Raw genomic sequence first — 19,572 nt, 5'->3', positions numbered from 1 at the left:
ACATTTCGGGTGTCTGATGTAACATACAAATCCAAAATAAGGCAAGAGTTGAGAGCTTGAAGAGATGAAAAATTCTTGCACACAGGCTGTTTCGACGACTGTGGTCTTGCCTTCTTCAAGCAGCAATTGACTGCCTACCTTAGCGCGTGTATGTGGGTGCTTCGTACACTCTTCCCCAACCGAAACAGAAGAGGAGGAGAGGGGAAAGCGGGGTAGAAAGGAGGAATGATGAGCTGCCGTATCAGGCGAGCAGAGGGGAAGCACATCAGTAAAAGAGAAAAACCACATAAAGCGTTATTTCGCTGAATCATGGTTGTCAAAAGTAAGCACCACCTCAAAAAGATAAGTGCACTGGTGATCAGAACGATTAGAAATTCTTAGAAAAAAGGCTTGCCTCACTGGTTTGTGTATACTATATCTACCATATCGGATGGGTTCAAGAGCACCCTTTGACAATTTTTCATTTAAGCTGATGCCGTACCAGTATGCGTATCCCGCCTACTGTGAGGACCGGTATAGGCGAGGCCTTATTTATTATTATTATTTTTTTTACTTCAGCGTAAGACTTGTTTAGTGACGATTTGCAAGTACCGTTCACGAAAAAATTGTACACCTCGCGACTGAGAAGTGCGCACGATTGGCGCTCCAACACCGCCCGCCTACACGACCCATTGAAAGCGGTTTATGTCCGTGCCTATGTTCCTTTCGAATGCACACACACGCACACGCATGCGCATACAACGTAAACCAGTCAGGCGGAGGGAGGTTCATACAAGGGAAAATAATGCCGTTCATCCGTGTGTCACAGGAACTCAAAGGATTTCCTTTGTAGCCGCATGCTAAAACAGGTTTGGTGACAGATTTCCTTTCATGAAACTATTTCTGGGTGTATAGAATAGGTCAGCTTCGCTTTAAAATTATTCCAATATTCGCACCAAATTCAAAAATAGACAGCTTTTTTTATGCCCAATAATCGTCAACCTACAAGCTACGTCTACGTTGACCGTCTTATATTATGCAAGGAGCAGGCTCAAATTACCGCAGCACTATAGTGCTACCGCGCATGCGCAGCGCTGATGTTTTTATTATCGCGCTGTGTTCGTTCTTAATTGCTTAGTTTCTAGGTTCTTGCGTGACCATATTTCTTTCCCACATAGTACACTTTTTAAAAAAGTAGTGGTATTTGCACAATTTGAGGTAGAAAATGGTTGTCGCAACATTCACTACTTATGTAGTAATTGTCAGGTTAGCAACTTGCACCGCTGTCCCGGCCCTCGAGGGAGACGACTGCGACCCGCTAGCGTAAATGAGTTTGAGACCCCTGCGATACAGAGTGCAGGTTTTTGCGGCCACCTCTTGCGAGGTTGGCGTGCTTGTGTCCTGCGAAAAGTGTCAGCAGGTTGGAACAACCCTGTTTGTTTCGCTCGCAGATTAGTGAAATATTTGCAACTGTAATAGTGTTTTAAAGACAGGAAGTCAAAACAGACTTTTCTGCACTGCGGTAAAAGATTGCTATAAAGTACAAGACAGGTGCCTTGATACGAGCTTATTAGAAACAGTACATTCAATGCAGAACAATAAAATATTACATAACACAGGCTTAACGCTCTTGGCTTTGTTTTCACTAGCACGCTGGTTTCGTCCTTTGAGCAGAAAATTAACGCGTGTAATGCAGACAAACCTGGCGAGCAGTCTTGTCAGAGCAGCTCAATGCTCCCTGCAGCCAATATGTGGCACATTGGCTGCCAGACTAAAAAGAATCCTTCCGTGTGCAGGCGCGTAGTGCTAAATGCACTAGTTAGCCTGTCTTCAAGGATATGAATTAGGCTATATAGCCGGAGTGAGCGGTAAAAAAAAACCACATGTACCACTGTTTACAAGCTTCTGCTGGCACTTGGTACGCTACACTGATCTTTGCTCGTGTAACAAGGCAGGCATTCTTGCACGCGTCGAGATGAATTAAAAATATACGCGTCCTGGCTGCATGTCCCGCAATGTAGTAAACAGGCGGACATCACTGTGTTGCTCTACAAAGTCCCCATGGTCCACAGCAACCTCTTCTGCTTCGGCAGGTAGTCGTCCAAAGGTGCTTCTTTGTTTGCAGGGAGCAGATGGTCCTCGGAAAGCAGGGGACACATCTCCTTCCTTGGGGCTCTTTGCCAAGCTGTAAAAGCTTGACAAAGACACGTCCAAACCTCAACTTTTATATATGCTTACACATGCACGAACGTACAGGGGTGAGGGAAAGAAACGCGAACAGCGCCGCACGCTGTTTTCATCACACTCTGACCTTGGTGGCAATAAAAAGATGCTAGAATGGTTCTTGGTTATATCACTGATGACTCTAGTGGCTTTTTATTACCATCCAGGGTAAAACAGCTAAAGCACAAATGCGAAACAGCAGAGAATGTAGATGCTGCTCTGTTCGCGTTTCTTTCCATCCCCACTGTAATTAAGTACCTTAGAAGGTACGAACGTTCGTAGCCTTTTGCAAACCGCATAATTGTCTTGCAATGGCTTCTCGGCGCTCGGCATGGCACGTGCCCACATTTAAAATTCATCTCTGCAGGCAGCTGCACGAAATAGAGACATTCAGATTTCTCCGCAGGTATTGTAGCCGCCGTTCCAACGTGGCACAAAGCACTAGGTTTCCGTTTTTTTTTGTTAACACGAAAGTGTTTTATGCCGGGGTCCACCAAGACTATCATGACGTATTTCCGTCACGGAAATACGTCAGCAAGATTAACGCCATCAGGTGGCAAAGAAAAAAAAACAAGAAAAAGTTCCGTTGAGAGGAGTCGAATCCATGAACTCTCGGTCCGCGACGATGGCTGGCGGGCGTTTAGCCCGCTGAGCTATCGCCAAACACACAACGTAAGGCGCCTTTTATCTTTCACACTTTCCTCTCAGAGTGCTCTAGAATGGATGGATGGATGCTATGAGTGTTCCCTTTATAACGGGGCGGTGACATGTGTGCCACCAGGCTTAAAAAAAAGGAAGACGGGCCGTTTCTACGACCGTCCCATTCGGCGCGTTTCCAATAGAATTGTAATTTCGTCAACGCTTTAACACAGCGCGGGGTGTGTTAAAGCGTTGACGAAAACAACTCTCCGATGCTCGGCTGGCTGTCGCACCGCATTCCCCGCTCGCCCTGTTAGAATTCACGGTCAGGTTAGAGGGAAGACAGGACGCGCGTAGCGTTTCTCTTCGCGTTTCACGACGCTTTGAACGAGTGCATATCGAGTATCAGTGTTTACTATGTGCTTGTTGATGCCATCTTTGCGCGGGATTCGCCATATGCGGTGCCCACGTATATGTTAAGAACCTCAGCTACCGCAAGGGTTAAATCATGATCATGGTCGTTAGTCGTTAGTACGGAGACGTGCCACTAGGCGTCAACGTGAGTGCGTCCACATCAAGCGGTGATATATCTGCGAGGCAACAGTAGACATTGTACAAGCTCTCATATACCAATGCACTGTAAACAATCAATTACTTCTGTGACGACGCGTTTCACTTTCGTGTTATACCGATTCATATATGACAGATGAATCAGCATTTTTTTTCTCTCGAAGCAATCTTCAACGCGTTTCAGAGAACGACGACATCCGCCCACACCACCTGCTTTAAATAACCAGGAAACGCAAGAAGAGCAGGCAGTAGTACACTGACCACGAGAGCTAACTTGCGCTGCTCCGTGACCTACGTACGAGACACCAGCAGCGCTTGCTCACGGACGGCAAATACGCACTGCGCCCCCGACTGATGCGCCGAATTTCTCCCCAGCGGCAAGAACGCGTAGCGGGGCCTAGCTAGGCAACGATGGCGGCCCCGCTGTCGTCACACCTCCCCGTTCTAGCCATCCTAGTAGGGTTACCAACACTAGTGAACTGCAATTACCCATCAATACGTTTACACCTACTTGGTTTATGTTTGCCATTGACATTTTCATATCGAGTCCAATTTATTAAGGCCAAAACCTTAGACGCCTCACCAAACGCAAAAATTGACGTCGGCGTCGGCAGCGTCCGCACGAGGGATGCAAGAGATCATCATCACGTGATGACACACCGTGTGACGTCATCATGCCGTCACAGATCGCCACAATTTGTGACATCATCGTGACATCATCACGACGTGACGTCGAATGATGACATCGTCGCATGAAATTGTCGCTTGGCCAAAGGTGGGCCGATCACGGAGGCAATGCAAAACCGGGTGAGGTGCAGAAAGCTTGCGATGCCTACGATCATGAAGGCAGTGCATGAAATTTCCGCACCTCTTTAGGTGCGGAAAGATTTCGGAGGAGACGGAGGAGGATCAATACATTGACTGAGAAGAAAAAGAAGAAGATGGCTTTCGCCTTCGAGTCGTCTTAGGCGGATTCACAAGGGACCCTGCGAGTTTTTTTACAATAGCAAAACCTCAGATAAATAAAAAGTGAAATGGTATGGTTGGTTAGTTTTGGTTGGTTTATAAGGTTGAACGTTTCAAAGCGACTAGCCTATACATCCAATTTTTTACAGTTCAAGATGTGTTTTTCAGCGCTTTTTAGTGCCGCATGCAGAGCACCCGATATAAAGGGTACAAGAAGTGGAGATTCTCCTGCGGCGGCCACAGGGTTCATACTCGTTACCCTGCAGTAATTGCGTGAGTTCTTGTGGTGAATCCACACTTGTACTTTGCTCATGTATCGCGTGTTTGTACATGAGGCTTTGGAAAGTGCCATTAATGTATTTCACTGTGATATAATTGTTTGCAGGACTTGCGTGTCTTGTTGAGCACTCACTGTGCCATTATCCTAATGAAAAATTACTCGACTCCAACGGGCACATGTTCGCAAGCGTAAGCTTTTTTTTATGGCGCATTGGCGTCGACTGATGGTCATTTCCTTAATGAATATAGGCGTTTTTCATAAGCGAGCCTGTGTTGTCTTGACTGCCACCACGTTAGTTGAATATTTACTTACTGCAAATTTCAGAAAGATGACAAAGATGCTTGCTTGGGAGTGCGCACGCGCACATACAAAGTTTGCAAGCACTTATCGCGCACTGAACGTCACGGCAGCCTTGCAAGGGCCATACTATGGCCCTAGCACGTGCTATCGGTGAAGCTGAAGGAATGCATATTCGTTTAAATGCAAAAGAAAAAGTACGCCTCAAAACAGCGGAAGTTGCACATAGATCAAGAGCACGTCTTGTAGCACGACCACAGGTTTATTTTTTTTCTGAAACACCACAGATATTCACTCGGAGGTATTTCGTAATTTAAAAGTGAAACATAACATTTGCGGTATTCCAGACCAGAACCTCAGTTTCCGGCACTAACCACTTCGCTAGGCGGCTTCGTAGCAAGACGGCAAGTTGGACCAGTTGGTTAAGATTCATCTTGGTACACACATACATAGTCGTATTTACCTGGGGGGGGGGGGGGCGAGTCCCACCACTGAGAAAAGTTAGAGAGGTAGAGAGGCAGAGCCCCCCCCCCCCCCCCCACACACACACACTTTAGACAGTGGTCACTGTAGGCTGCACAGTGGCAAACGAACAATTGTGACGAAGTTTTCCTTCAACACAGCAATCATATCATTCTATAATAAAATTTGTCCTACACTTCTGCTCGGAAAATTGTCGTCCGTGACTCAATGTAGGCTCGCTACAGTGCAAGCCGCCTATGCGACGCTTTCGCGGATTGCGTTCCAGCATTCCAAAGGAGGCCACCGCTGAACGGGGGCTCTATTATGCCATAACTTTTCTCCCATCTCCCCCTACCCCAAGACGCTGCGCCGTGCTCCCTATAGGGCTGCAGAAATTAGGCGTCTCATTCTTCCTCTAATCACACAATCAATTATGCCATAGAGCGCTCTGCACATGCATTTATTCTGACTTGCCTGGCCTGAAACTTGCATCACCGATGACGCCAATACGGGCGAGGACCAGTGAACGCTTTACGGACCGATGAAAGGCTCTTCCTGTTTCAGAAAATTAAATCGAAAGAGAAGAGATTCACCGCTGCTATATATCCAATCTGCTGTGGGTAGATGAGAGTGCAGAAGTGCTATGTGTTTTAGTTGGGCCGAACTGAGAGAGCTAAGAAAGGTTTCCGCTATAGTCTCTGATTAACCTGCTTCGCCTTGCTTATGATATCGCCAAGCGCCTTTATTGCTTCATTTTTATGTAGTCGGGTTTCACCCGCAAGAACTGTTAGGAACGCTTGGCACAGACCGCGTTGCAATGTTCAGGAAGCTTCGCGGTTGTTTGAAATCATTGTTAAGATTACGCGCAGAACGCGAATAGTCAAGTTTATTCGAGAGATTGCGCTAGCACCAGCGATAACGATGGAAGGTTCGATTACATGTATAAAAGACGGCGCCTTCCAGCGATGATCAGATTCTTCGACGACCGACCACTGTTCTCGCCGCTAGCAGTACACAGCGTGTAACGCTAGTATTTTGAGTTCATTTTCCGGGCACAAATAAAGAGTTCTGTATTTGTTAGCCTTGCTGCAGCCTTCTTCACCGTAACAACCACGTAACAACCACGTGACTTCAATTCACCGTGAAAAGACTTGTACAGCGCAAAATACAACTCGGACGGCAAAGAGCTGTTAATTTCTCTCTCTCGCTCTCTTATGGCAAGGATGAGTTCAGAGAGATGTATACGCACACGAACAGCTCAACATCGTTGAAAATATTTATACTCGTATGAACGTATGAATCCATCTCGCCAGCTGCTATAATTAGCCTCTGCCTGTGTGATAAGCGGGCAGCCTTCTTGAATTACGTTCACAATAAGACACGTTCCGGCTATTCCGAAAAAGTTTAGGTATTGTTCGGCACAGTAATGCGCTGTTTATTGCGCATACGCCATTTTAACGCCGCGCGATTTCACAGATTTGTAATGTCGCGTAACAAATAGGCGATTTTATGGCACACTGGAAATATTTGAATGGCGAAGAACCAACGGCCAAAAATATGCCCTACTGAATATAGTGTTCTCCCTTATTTTTTACGTAGTCCTGCATAAGTGGACACTACGCGATTGATCATTTTCGCGTCATTTGTTGCATCGCGTCATGTGTTGTGTGCATGACCCAGAAAATTTCGACCAGTCATAAGCGTCTAAACCAATGCGGAAGGAAACAATGAGGGGCAGTTTAATCGCCCACTTTTTCAGCGAAAATTGGTGCTAACACCGTTAGCATAGGCTTATTTACTTCGGGCCCTCCAAGCAATGTTCCAAGTACAAATGCGATGAGTATAAAGAATGTACTACGCCTCCAATACCACAAATTCTTACTTTTTTAACGGAAACTTGTGATTAAGAAGTTAAGATCAATGGTAATATATTAGTAATATAATAACAGTAATAATAATAAAAACGCACTAGAAGCGCTATTTCGACTAGGAGCAAACGAAGAAAAATATAATATACACAAACATAAATACTATGTGCAATAAAGTGTAGTGAAAATTAATGAAAAGAATCTATACTACGGCAACCTATGCTACAAATCTATACTACGGGAAGGCCGCCATCGACATATTTGTGTTGATGCATAAAGTTGTGTGGTTAATGTAAAAAAGTGTTGCTTGTAATACTATTACATGCATAACACGCATATGTACGGTTGTCCCAGTGTATGCTCCGTAGAAATGACTGTACTTTTATAATTTTTTATTTAACACAGATAAGCACATTCTACCTCGGTATATTCACATGAAACTGAGTGCGAATGAAGAAGTTGTCGCTCTCTCTCTCACTATACATACACACACAGACATATATATATAGGGCTATGGAGTGCTCTCCCACGCGCGAACAAGTTGGTACGCCACTGCACACGTTTCACAATTCTGCAATAATGTATGGTGTTCGTTTTCCTTCCTTTTGTCCGTGTGTAGTCTCGCGCTGTAACGAAGTTCAAGGTGGCTTCGTATAACTGTTCTTTTACCTACCAGCAATTTTTCTATAAAATTTTTACCATTACAAAGTTCACGTTCCTAGAAAAAGCATTCTAACGCCATGAGATGGTTTTCTACCTAACTTGGCATGACTGCATGGAAACAGCTCTTTGTCTGAGCCGCCAGTATTGCTAATCCTGACAGAGTTCACAAATGAATGAGTCTTGATTGTTTTACAGTAATCGTTTATGTACTCTCTTACGTTTGTTTTTCTGGCCTCATGATCGTTTCTTGAATTTAATGTATAACGACCTGCATGTTAGCACTTCAGACATGTCTTGCAACCTTTCTTTGTTTTTATTTTCCCCCTTATTCATTCGCGCACGCCTGGCTGTCATTTAATACAAAAATCAAAGCAAGCAAGTTCTCGACAGGCATCAAGTTGTCACCGCTTACGCTCTCTGCCGCCAATCACCCATTCAGTTCAGTCATTCATGCACTATTGTAGCAATGTAAATTTTTTTTCTTTCTTTCTTATTTTAGTATAGCCAACCACGCTTTCGCTAAGAGATTAAAAACCGAGATGGCTGTAGGTATGAAATTATAAAACAATTAATGGAGAAACCACGTTTAGGCAGAGCAGCACTGGAAAGCCGACATGCCGAGTTTGTCCTTAAATGGGTGGAAACACCAAATATTGAGGTTATTGAAAGTCTGCTGTGGGCTTCTCCTGTATGCAAGGACACTCAGCACGAAGTGTTGGACACAAAAAACGTTTAGAATATATTTTAATTAGCTTCCAAAATGTGCCTAAATGCTCATTCTCACGATGGAGACTCATCGCTAGCGCGACTGACACCAACGTCACCATGTAGGAAGCGTAACAAAATTTTTAGTGACGTCAGACCACATTAGAGTGACGTGCAATGAGCAGCGACCCACAACTTCGCTGCACCGGGCAGGCCAAGAGAGCATCGGCTGCGAGCGTATACTCATTTTTTCTCAGCATGTTGCCGAAGTAGCCAAACCTGCTCGCATTTTGCCAAGTGCTTCGCATCATCACGCGAACCTGCGAAGGCGACATTAGAAAATTTTAGTTTGTTCACCCACTCCTTTGCTTTAGCATACCGGGTTACCGCAGCCGTAAGCGTGAGAGGCCGGATAGGTGGGGCCACCTGGCGGCGCTAAGATGAACCAGGCAAGCACAGAATTGTTGTTGCAGAAACCTAATGTATTCTACTTCTCTGCTGGTGTAAATTCTCGGCAGCGGCGTAGTTCCAAATTTGTTGACTTTTTAAACATTTTTTCCACCATGGTCATTCAGCGAAAACAAAGAAACGCACCTGTAATTATGGTTGCACGAAGCGTCACAAGATGTAGATACTATCGACCAGTAATCCCGTGCTCGCAAACATCTCTGCGTATACCAGAATACTGTACAAACTAATATTCTCTATTAGAGAATTTTAGCGAGCGTTGAAGGCATCCGGACGGTTGGCCACGTGTCTGTCCGAGATCAGACGATGCAGCACTTGCTGCGTCACAGGCTTATGGGCCCACGTGTTCAAGCTTCCTGCACAGTGACGTCCCTGTCCAACTCGGCGCCCAGCAACCGAAACTGATAGTCGTTCGCACAAATAAGGCGATATTAAATCATTTAGCGAGAATACATGAATCTTGGGGCGTGCATCATGCTTCGTGGAACAATAAGAAACGTTTGCAACAAACAACGCGCGAGCCACCAATTTGATGTCACCACGCCTTTAACTTCTCCGACATTCCCATTATTTTCATTTCAGATGAGAATTTCCGTATTGCTGATTTTGGAAGCGAATTATCTAACACCGCCGCGCGCTTAAATTGAGCACAAAGACACAGGCAGATCGTGCAGTGAGGAAAGCTCTATACCGCGGCGTTTTTTATTTCAATTTACGGGAATAGAAACTGCGCTTGCAGTAAACGCCGGTGCAAGCAAATCTGTCTGCGATTAAGTCTTTCAAAAGAAAACCCCATAAAAGGATAGATAATAATACAGAAGTCATAGTTTCGCCGCAAGGGCGAAGCAATGAATGCGATAGCAACAAATCGGAATCTTATACGAAGTAAGGCGAGCAGCTGACTCCTGCAGCATGTAACCCGGCGTAAATCAAGAAAACGCCGGCTGAGGAAAACGCGGCCGCTGCAGCGAGCGAAGTCACCTTCGTGTTCATGACTTGATCGTAAAACGAGTGGTGAGGCCAGCCCGTACAAAGGCATGAGCTCATCCCTCTAAAGATTAAGCGCGCGGCTGAGCAAAGTGCGGCGTTCCTACCGGAGCCTTGCAGGGGCCCCTCCCATGGGCCTTTCGCGCGACGAGGGACGCGTTTCCTTTCTGCTTGATGAGCGTTCGTCGGCTGCGCTCGCTCGCCTCCAGCCGCACATCGAACATACGACGCGCGGGGCGATGGTTGGACTTTATACGGAACCTCACGGAGGCGCGGATGCCGACGGTACAAATGCGCCGAGAGTGCACATATATAGTCATAACTACTGGTGTTTTATGTACGTGCCAAAAACAACGACGCAATGATGAGGCACGCCGTCGTGGGGGACTCCGGATTAATTCTGACCGTTCTTTAACGTGATCTAAGAAAACAGGTGTCCTTTGCCCACATGCGGCCGCCTTGTCCGGAAATCGAACCCGTGCCCTTGAGCATGGATAAAGAACGAAGCATCGCAACTATACCTAAGAGACACCGTTTGCAGAGCGAATGATGCTTTCAGATACGCCGTTATGAAGGAGGAACAGCATGATATGGTACTCCAGCGGGCGCTAGGTAATTGTGGGGTACCTATATTCTATGTCAAAGTGGATCTGAAATAAAAAAAAATCTAAACACGAATCACGAGATTACTGTGCAGTTTTACTGCTTTTTGTAGCGACAACTTGAGTGGAAGGGAACGATGCTGAGTCATGGTGCGGAGCGTGCACTGGTCGAATGTCTAAGCAGTATTACCTGCCCTAAACAGCGCGTGACTTTGGAAAGAGAGGGGAGGGAGCGTTCATATAGACGAATGGCTAGTTAGTGAAGGTCACTTATTCCAGCAAACGTCTGGCCCAGACCGCCCGCCGGGCCCGGGCGACCAGTTGGCGCTGGTCTACCAGGCCCGGCTTGGAGATCGCGGCCTCCCATGCTTCAGTGAGGAGGTTTGGGGGTCTGCATTAGTGATGCAGAACTATCTACGGTACTATCGATACTATCGATAGCGGAGTCACTATCAAACTATCGATGGTAAAAAATACTATCGATAGCGTCTTCTCTGGACTCAAATAAGGTTTCATAATCATCATCATAGCGCTATCAATAGTAAGTACTATCTATAGTATAAAATCAACAGCGCGAACTCATTGCAGCATAAATTTGGTTCCCCGCGCGCGTGGTGCATATATCGGAGCCGGAGGAGCAGGCTGAAGGGCAAGAAAGTTGACATGCTTGTATTCTTCACCAGAGTGCTTCGCTCACACATGATCATAAAGACAAACTGTTCAACTGTAGCGGAAAGGAAGCCGTTACATGTTGTGGAATTTCGTGGCTTCAAGTTTAGATTGCATTTTCTGATTTCAAAATAGAATAAATTATCAAGAACTAAGTTTGTTGATTGTAAGGTGTAACTGCTTGCTTTTGAATATGAATTTATTGATGACATATATTCCGCCATTTTCACTGCGGATATAATTTATTTCTCTAGCCAAAAATTGCTCATAAATTAAGCGAAGCTGATAGTAGGATATCGCAAATATTTTGGAAATTATGGCCAGCCAGCAACAGCATCAATATTCGCACCACTACGGATAGTTTGTCACGTGGTTGTGAGGGTGAAGAATGCTTCAGAAAGACTGGGAAATGCGGAGCTCTTTATTTGGGCGAACTTGTGCACAGAAAATCAAAACTCAATATACAAGCGATGCACGCTGCGCACTGATAACGGCGAAAACAGTTGTCGGCCGTCGAGTAATCTGATCGGTGGAACGCGTCGTCTTTTATACATCAGTCATCGAACCTTCCAGCGTTATCGCTGGTGCTCGCGTAAGCTCTCGCATAAACTTGACTATTCGCGTACGGCACGTAATCTTAACAAAATGATGTCAAACAATCCCGAAGCTTCTCAAACATTGCGGCGCAGTCTGCGTCAAACGCCGCGAATACATCAAAACAAAGCAATAAGTTCACGCGTGGCAGTAATACCAGGGGGCGGAAACTTGCTATACCTCCCGTAGGACGTGCTCTCGCATGCTGATACGCTGCGGCAGTGCCGCTTCCACCACTGGCGGCTGCCGGGTATCCAACTAGAAATAATTCCCCAAAAAACATTTCTTTGATGACGTCACTGGTGAGGTGATCAAACTGAGGGAAAGGGCCCGAAACCGAAAGGAGGAGGGCTGCCGCGGGAGCCCTCGTTTCACACTTCGCATGCAGGCGGAAAAGTGTTCGTGCTGTCTTGCAGGTCCGCTGGCCGCTCGGGAGACGCGGTCATTCGTTAAATTTAGTTAACCAACTAGAGCTGCTATGGGGGCTAGTTAGTAATACTATTTTTTTAACCAGTTAACCATTCTTTTAAATTTTGATCGTGTGTTCTAAAGTGGAAAAACTAAAGCTGACCGATTTCTCAATAAGACAAAACTCGATCAACACAAGTAAAATTTAAATCTTTTTTTCTTAACCACACGTTTCGCGCTAAAAAAAACAGACACACAGGTAATGTGAAAGTGTCATTCTCCAAAAGCACCTTTAATTCATAATGGAAATATGCACATATAGAGCAAAAATCGAACCCAGAATATCCGAACCAATGCAAAAAAAAATAACAATCACGAGCATGCCACGTCGTACTTCACTCAATCACGACTGTTATGACGCGCACATTTTTTTCTCACAGAACTTGAGTGCCAAAGAAGACAGAATTTCAAGGGAATATCGAGGCGTGAAGCGATGAGAAATCGTTGAAGAGGGAATGCGGCTGGAGGCAATGTTCCGGCAAGTTGACTTGTCTTCGTCAGGGCAGCAGCGTTGCCTTGAAGAAGAAAACTCCACCTCGTTGGCTCCAGCAAAATTCCCTGTTAAAGGACTTCTCAATGCATCAGTGAGTCCGGTACATGTATTTCAGTGACAGTATTAGAAGTAAAGGCCCACATAGTTTCAAACTGGCTTCAGGCATTCCCAGGAACAGGAAGGAGCCTATAATTGCTTCACATCATTTGAACTACATGTCAAAGAAAAGGATGAACTAACTGCGTAGCCGAACCATCACGCATTCAAGTCTTACATTAAATGTATTTTGCCGGCAGCAGGTAGGCTGTCGTCATGACGAATCAGTCTAGCGACACTGCGCTTATGTCAGTCCAGTCAGGCTTGCAGAGAACTGGGTTTACTCATGTAGTCATGCAAAATGAATACCTGCTCAAATAATGGACCCAAATACTTGTGCTCACCCGTTGTCACCAGGAAATCTGAAGGACCTTCGCGGAACTGGAAATCCCTGGGTTAACACGCCACAGAGCCGCACAAAACATGTGATGCCCCGATTTAGCCCTTTTCGTCTACTGTATGGTTGACCTGTTCGACGTGGCTCATTGCGGCTTCCGTTCGCTGCACGCCGCATCAAATGTCTTATCTTTCCCGTATTCATACTTGGCAACCGAGGGAGATAAACGAGCGCGATCCAACTTGCGATATCGCTGAGCGAGTGGCAAGGGTGGGCGGAGGCAAGCGCTACGAACACAAGTCAACCAGTTCCCGCGCTTCCCCGATTTAAAATTCACAAAAGAAGAAATCAAAAAGACAAATACGCAAAAGAAGAGTCCCTTACAGATTAGTCAAACTTCTTCATTTGTATAAACTCCTGAAAGGCAATAAATGTGAACATCCACAGCAGCCTCACGTCGTTCAACCCGATCTTAGGATGCCCGGCAACCGCTACGAGCGCGCACGTTCCTTGCAACCAAACTGGCGCTCAGTTTCCGGAGCCTGGGTAATACCGCTAGTAATATTACCGATGGTACTACCGATTGTAGTATCGATAGTAGTACTATCGATAGTTTGTTTACACTATCGATAGTTTCAAAAAAAAAAAAAAACTATCGATAGTCAATTTACCGATAGTTCTGCATCCGTTGCTACTGCTTGTAGCGCTGGGATGCTTCCGTCGCATTGCTACAGAAGGTGTGCCACATTGGGGGGTGGGAAAATGTAGCCGCACATCGTCGGCTTCACATGGTGCAATAGGAAGGCAATTATTTTTTTCCGCCGCTTGTCAAGAACGCGAAATGTCCTCCAAAAAAACAACGTTAGAATGCGCAAGACCTGAATCATGGTCAAATTCACATGTGATTCGTATGATTTATGTGACGTATGACATATACACTCGAGAATAGGCTTACCAGAAATGTTTGAAACATTTCAACTCCAGTTGAAAGCTCCCCAAGGCGAAATCAGATTCTGGCGTCATCGGCACATCCAATTTAGCTTCCACCGGTTGAGTGGTTCAGGAAGAGAGCGGGAGCTCTCGTACTCCGAAGCGACGCGTTCGACGGATGATCGCCACCCAATCTTTCGTTGCATTGTCGGGATTGTAAATGCATGACGAAATTCGATGAATGCGCATTTTTATACAGGCATAATAACGAAGGAGCACGACAAACGGTTGGGTGCATGGGATATCAATAGCAGTGGAAGCACATGCGTGAGCCAGACATCGATTAACTCGCATACGCAAGAAACGAAATGTCGAAAGAGTCGACCATCACCTGTTTATGATTGCAGGTGGCAGATAAGTGTTGTGTGTCGTTTGTTTTTGTGCCACAGTCCGCCGTTTCCGTTGATAGTGGTCTGGCTCTCGTGTGTCTGCACGTCTTCCTTCATGAAGACTCCCTTATTGGGCGCGTCTTGTGAAAAGAGTCAACGGTTGAGTGCACTCTATAGATCTATGGATTTTAGGAAGGCTACACGTATCGCGTGTGCCTGAACCACTGGGTAAATGAGCGAGCATAGTGCAGCGGCTTTCTTCACGTAGAACGGGCTGCAAAATGTCGCTGAGAAGCCTTTAGAATTACACTCGGGATGATTCAGGTGGGCATCCTCCACCAAGTGCCAGCACTTTTTTTATGTAGTCGCTGCGGTCCAGAAGCAGGGCAGCATTGCTATCCTCAGCAATTGGCGCCACAGACTTAGGTTTGTTGCGATGCCTTCTGCTGTGTTCTTAAAGGGAGAGTGGGGAAGGCCCCTTCTGATTCTGTTGTTCCGAAATGATACTCACTTGCTCTTTGGTTAATAGCGCTTTTCACAGCGCAGATAACACCTTCGTTTGTAAGGTATTTTCGTTTGTGAGTGTACGCGTTTTTTTAACAGCAAAGCTGTGTAAGCTGTCGGTAACTTGTGCTCCGTCGTGCAAAACTCCTCAGGTGGGTATGCGCCGCAGGAATTGGGCAAGCCCCGCTACCGAGTACAGCAGGTGCGAGCAATAAACGAAAACGAACGCGTGAAAAAAAGAGAGAGAACGAGATAGGAAATAGAGAGAAAGAAAGAGAGAGAAATTGATAGAAAGAGAAAAATAGAGAGAAATAAAGAGAATAAAGACATAAAAAGATAGAAGGACAGAGAGTGACGTAGAAAGAGAGAGAAGATATAGAAAGAAACAGACACGAAAAAGAGATAGAAAAACAGAGAGCAAGACAGAAGGGAGGCAAGAAAAATAAAGATAGGAAGAGCGAGAAAGAGAAAGATACACAAAAGAGGGAAACCAGGAAGGCCACCCAGCTGCAGGCTTGGCACCACTAGTGCGAAGCTGTCATGATTCTTTTGTTATTGACACGATGTAAGGAGATGTTGGCGCACAAATAAGGCGCCGGCTACTCCTTAGCTCTTCGAGGTGTCGAGCATAGAGCTTATAGGGTCCAAAATTTCCGGACATAACACATCCGCAGTACATACAGTACACTACTTGAAGAACACCATGACACTATAACATACAAAAATGCAAAGAATAATGTCCTCTTATGAAGTTCTGAATTCATTAATCATGTACGCATTCGTAATTATTGTCATTTTTTTTGCACAGCTAGATATCAATTAGGAATATCAGGCTTTGAGAATGAGCCTCGGTTCTTTGCACAAGAAGCGGAAACGTCATGTGGCTTGGGGCATCAGCGCAGTATTGCTAGGTTTCGAGAGCTGCCACTCATGCACATTATCTGACATTGTCAAAACCAATGTGGCTGAGTAAGTGTAACTAGGTGACACTAAGTTATACTTCCTTCTTGGTTGCGGTTGCACGCCTTCCAGTAAGTATGGCTGAGGAAGAAAAAGCCATTATTAGAGCATGCCGAAAGTGGTCTGCCATGAGATACGATGCTAGGCAGACATTTGAAAATATGTGTTTCGCACAGCTATAAGTGCCAATGCGACGAGCATGCAACATAGAAACGACATCAGCTGTTGCATCGATGAACACCGATGAGCAGAGGGTACGCCAGTGTTGAAACAACACTGAGAATAATTTTGCTCTTCCGTGGAATATCTGCAAACTCACATAACGCATTTGTCCGCGTAAAATTCCCTAACTGACGCAGTTTACAGAACTGCGATAGATGTTGTTGGCTGATAGTTACGGGTTTGTAAACTTCGTGTTTCTCTTTGTTTCACAGATTTCGAAAAATTGTCGAAAATATTTTTTGAAAGACTCAATCAGTAACTGGTTTGTCATCTCGTGTCTTTTCTTGTGTCCGTGTGGTTTGCGCTACAATTTGTTATTGATGCCGAACAAACAGGCCCCAATAGCCATCATTCTGAAAGATTGAAATTGTTCTTCTAAAGTTGCTAGAACCTGACTTTCACACTGAAAAAAAAAAGAAATTTAATTGAAATTGGTCACTCACTCATAACAAAATTTTGTGAGTTCTACAATTTTTTCAATAGGCCCCGAGATTCCTTAATGCGGCAGCCACAAGAAGGTTGCGGCTGAAGAATTGTTGACAGTGTGCAAATATTGGCTACGGAGTTTCGACAAGGCGCGCCATTTTGCTTCCCCCATATCTGCAGAGAATGTCGCCTGCAGGCACACTGCATCTTCACGGCCGACACCTTGCGACTGGTCTTCGAGCTAAAGAAAACGCCACCGTGCAGTGGCATGCGCGTGCGGCTCAATTATGGGGCTGTTGACGATGGAGCCAATTAAGTACGGCCGGGGACCCACGCAGAGCTTGTTTTCGCCATGTCTTCGGAAGCAAGTATCATCGCACGGGAACATGCTGAGCGGATTTGCGCCAAAGCCATGCGCGGCCTTCGGGCGTCTCGCTTAAGCATCGTCGGATTACGATGAGCAGCAATGGTCACGACAGACCGGTGTTTACATAAAAGCAATGGAACAGAATGACCCCAATTCACATCCCAATACGACGACAGATCAGAAAATCACCCGTTATGAAGCGGTCGATGAGTACCTCCGCAATGAATGTAAGCAGCAAGCGCAATGTGTTTTAGGGCGGAGCGTGGTTGCGGCGCTTTTATTGTCGTTTTTTTGTGTTGAAAAGATTTCTCAAAATAGAAAAGGCGGCAAAAGTATTTCTCACGTAATCGAGACACCGTACGACCTAACCTGTATCTACCCTGCCAGCTCGATGTTTTCAGGAAAAAAATGTTTCCGTAGTTGATCGTTGCGCCCAATACATTTTTATTAGCCCCAGTGCGGAGCACGCATTCAGACACCCGAAATGCGCGAGCCTATCTACGTTGGTCTCGTAGGGGCCCGAATGAACGACTGCTTTAAAAGCATCAAAATTTGAAGTTCTTCCAATGGTCAACATTTCCTCGCGGCACGTTTGATTGCCCTAAGGATAGCAGCAGCGGAACTTTCGTTTGGCGTCACGTGACCTGATCACAGACGTCACGAATGACGAGAGTGGCACGACTCTGGCAGAGTAGTGCGAACGGCGAGTCACTGGTCACCCACGCAGTGACATGGGCCAACCATGGCAAAATAGCTTCTGACAGAAACTTTCATTGAAATTCTGGCGGTGCTATGACGTGACGTTTCTGCCTAGGTCGTGACGGCTACCGGAAGTTCCGCTGTTGCGCTTCTTTAGGAAGCACGCTTCCTCGCGGGAAACAGCGCTGACCAAGGAAGCTGCATGCAGACCGTCAAATCGCGCTCGCCTATCGCGTCCCCTCACCACACGTTCACAGCTGGTCTGATAGGATCATGACGTCATGTATGACACACCTCCCCTATTCAGGGAACTATAGTAAAGCTCAAAGGAATAAAGTTTTGGCAGATGGCCTCTAACTTCAGCGCTATATAGCATTTAACGTTTCTCTTGCACCTGCGCGTAAAGGTTGTGCAGCTCCGCAGGAGAAGCTCGTGCTGGACGTGGTCGCCTTACAGTTGCTGCTGTCGACGCCTTGTCTCAGTTCTTTGTTACAGTTGATCAAGTAAAATGTGTAGAATAACTCAACCAAGACGGTCGCGAGAAGACACGCGTTAACGTTTTCATTCTCTCTCGTGCCTATATACGCTAGTGTTTGCGTGTGCTTATGAGCGTCATTTTTATGTGGCTAGCGTTAAATAATATGCTTAAATAAATACCTCCACCCCTCTACCGACCCGTCCATCGTCCAGGATAGAGAGCACGCGCTGTTAAATGATCCCTGGTCACAGCAGCCGATGATGGCCAGCCGAGTCCGAAAATCAACAAGCACGCGAGCAGGGCACGTGGTGGAGCAGCGCGCGGTGCGATTTCATTTCGCAGCAGGTTATGGCTGTAGCCTAACGAGGCTGCTCAGTGATCTTTTGCTTGACCGAAAGCAGGATTCCATCCAGTACATTAGCCTCAGTTATAGTCGAAAAATTTCTGTTTATAGTCTAACAAATAAGAGAAGCTTATCAAGAACCTCACCAAAGCGATGCTATGCCAAAAGTGATGAAGCGTTTTCAATACAAGGCAAGGCCACTATTAAAAGAGCCAGCATATTTCTGATCCTGTATGGCGAATTTAGTCCGCGTATGTGCGCGCACAAAAATAAAAGAGAATGAAAACAGCTGGTGAATGTATGTTCGCTATATTGCTAGACAGTCGAACGGCAGAACGGTGAAGCAGTGTCCGTGGCGATGGCGCTTCCGACCGTAGAGGTGCCGGACCGGTGATATGAGCCAGGATGTTATGGTGCATAGCCAATAAACGTATAAACAAATCTCTCTATAACTATAAATCACGGCTTAATTTTGAAATGACTGTTATAATTTTTCAGTGCAACTATGACGCTCATTCATGAATTTCTCTCGTATCTTCGAACCGTCTATAAAAAATACGACGCGTTTTATCAAACCTCACCTTTTCATAGAGAATGGCGAATAGCTTTTGCGGTGACGTCAGTCTTTGCGTAAGAACCAAGACTTGAGTACCTCATCCAACGAGAATGCTAGATCATCAAGACATCTGTGGAGGTCTGTTAATAACGGCCAATTATGCCGACGACTGCATTATATAAACATTGTCGAGCAGCTGGTTTTTCAAATGGAAATGTCAAATGCTTTAGTGATGAGAGCGCGCGAGAAGCAGCGCAGCGTCCTGTGTAAAAACACGAAATGCCGCCGACATAGAATGCTAAAAATTCCTGCCGATTCGATGGGCTTCTTTT

This window comes from Rhipicephalus sanguineus, chromosome 1, assembly GCF_013339695.2.
Source record: "Rhipicephalus sanguineus isolate Rsan-2018 chromosome 1, BIME_Rsan_1.4, whole genome shotgun sequence".
In the NCBI taxonomy this organism is placed as follows: Eukaryota; Metazoa; Arthropoda; class Arachnida; order Ixodida; family Ixodidae; genus Rhipicephalus; species Rhipicephalus sanguineus.
Note: the sequence above shows the minus strand (reverse complement) of the source record.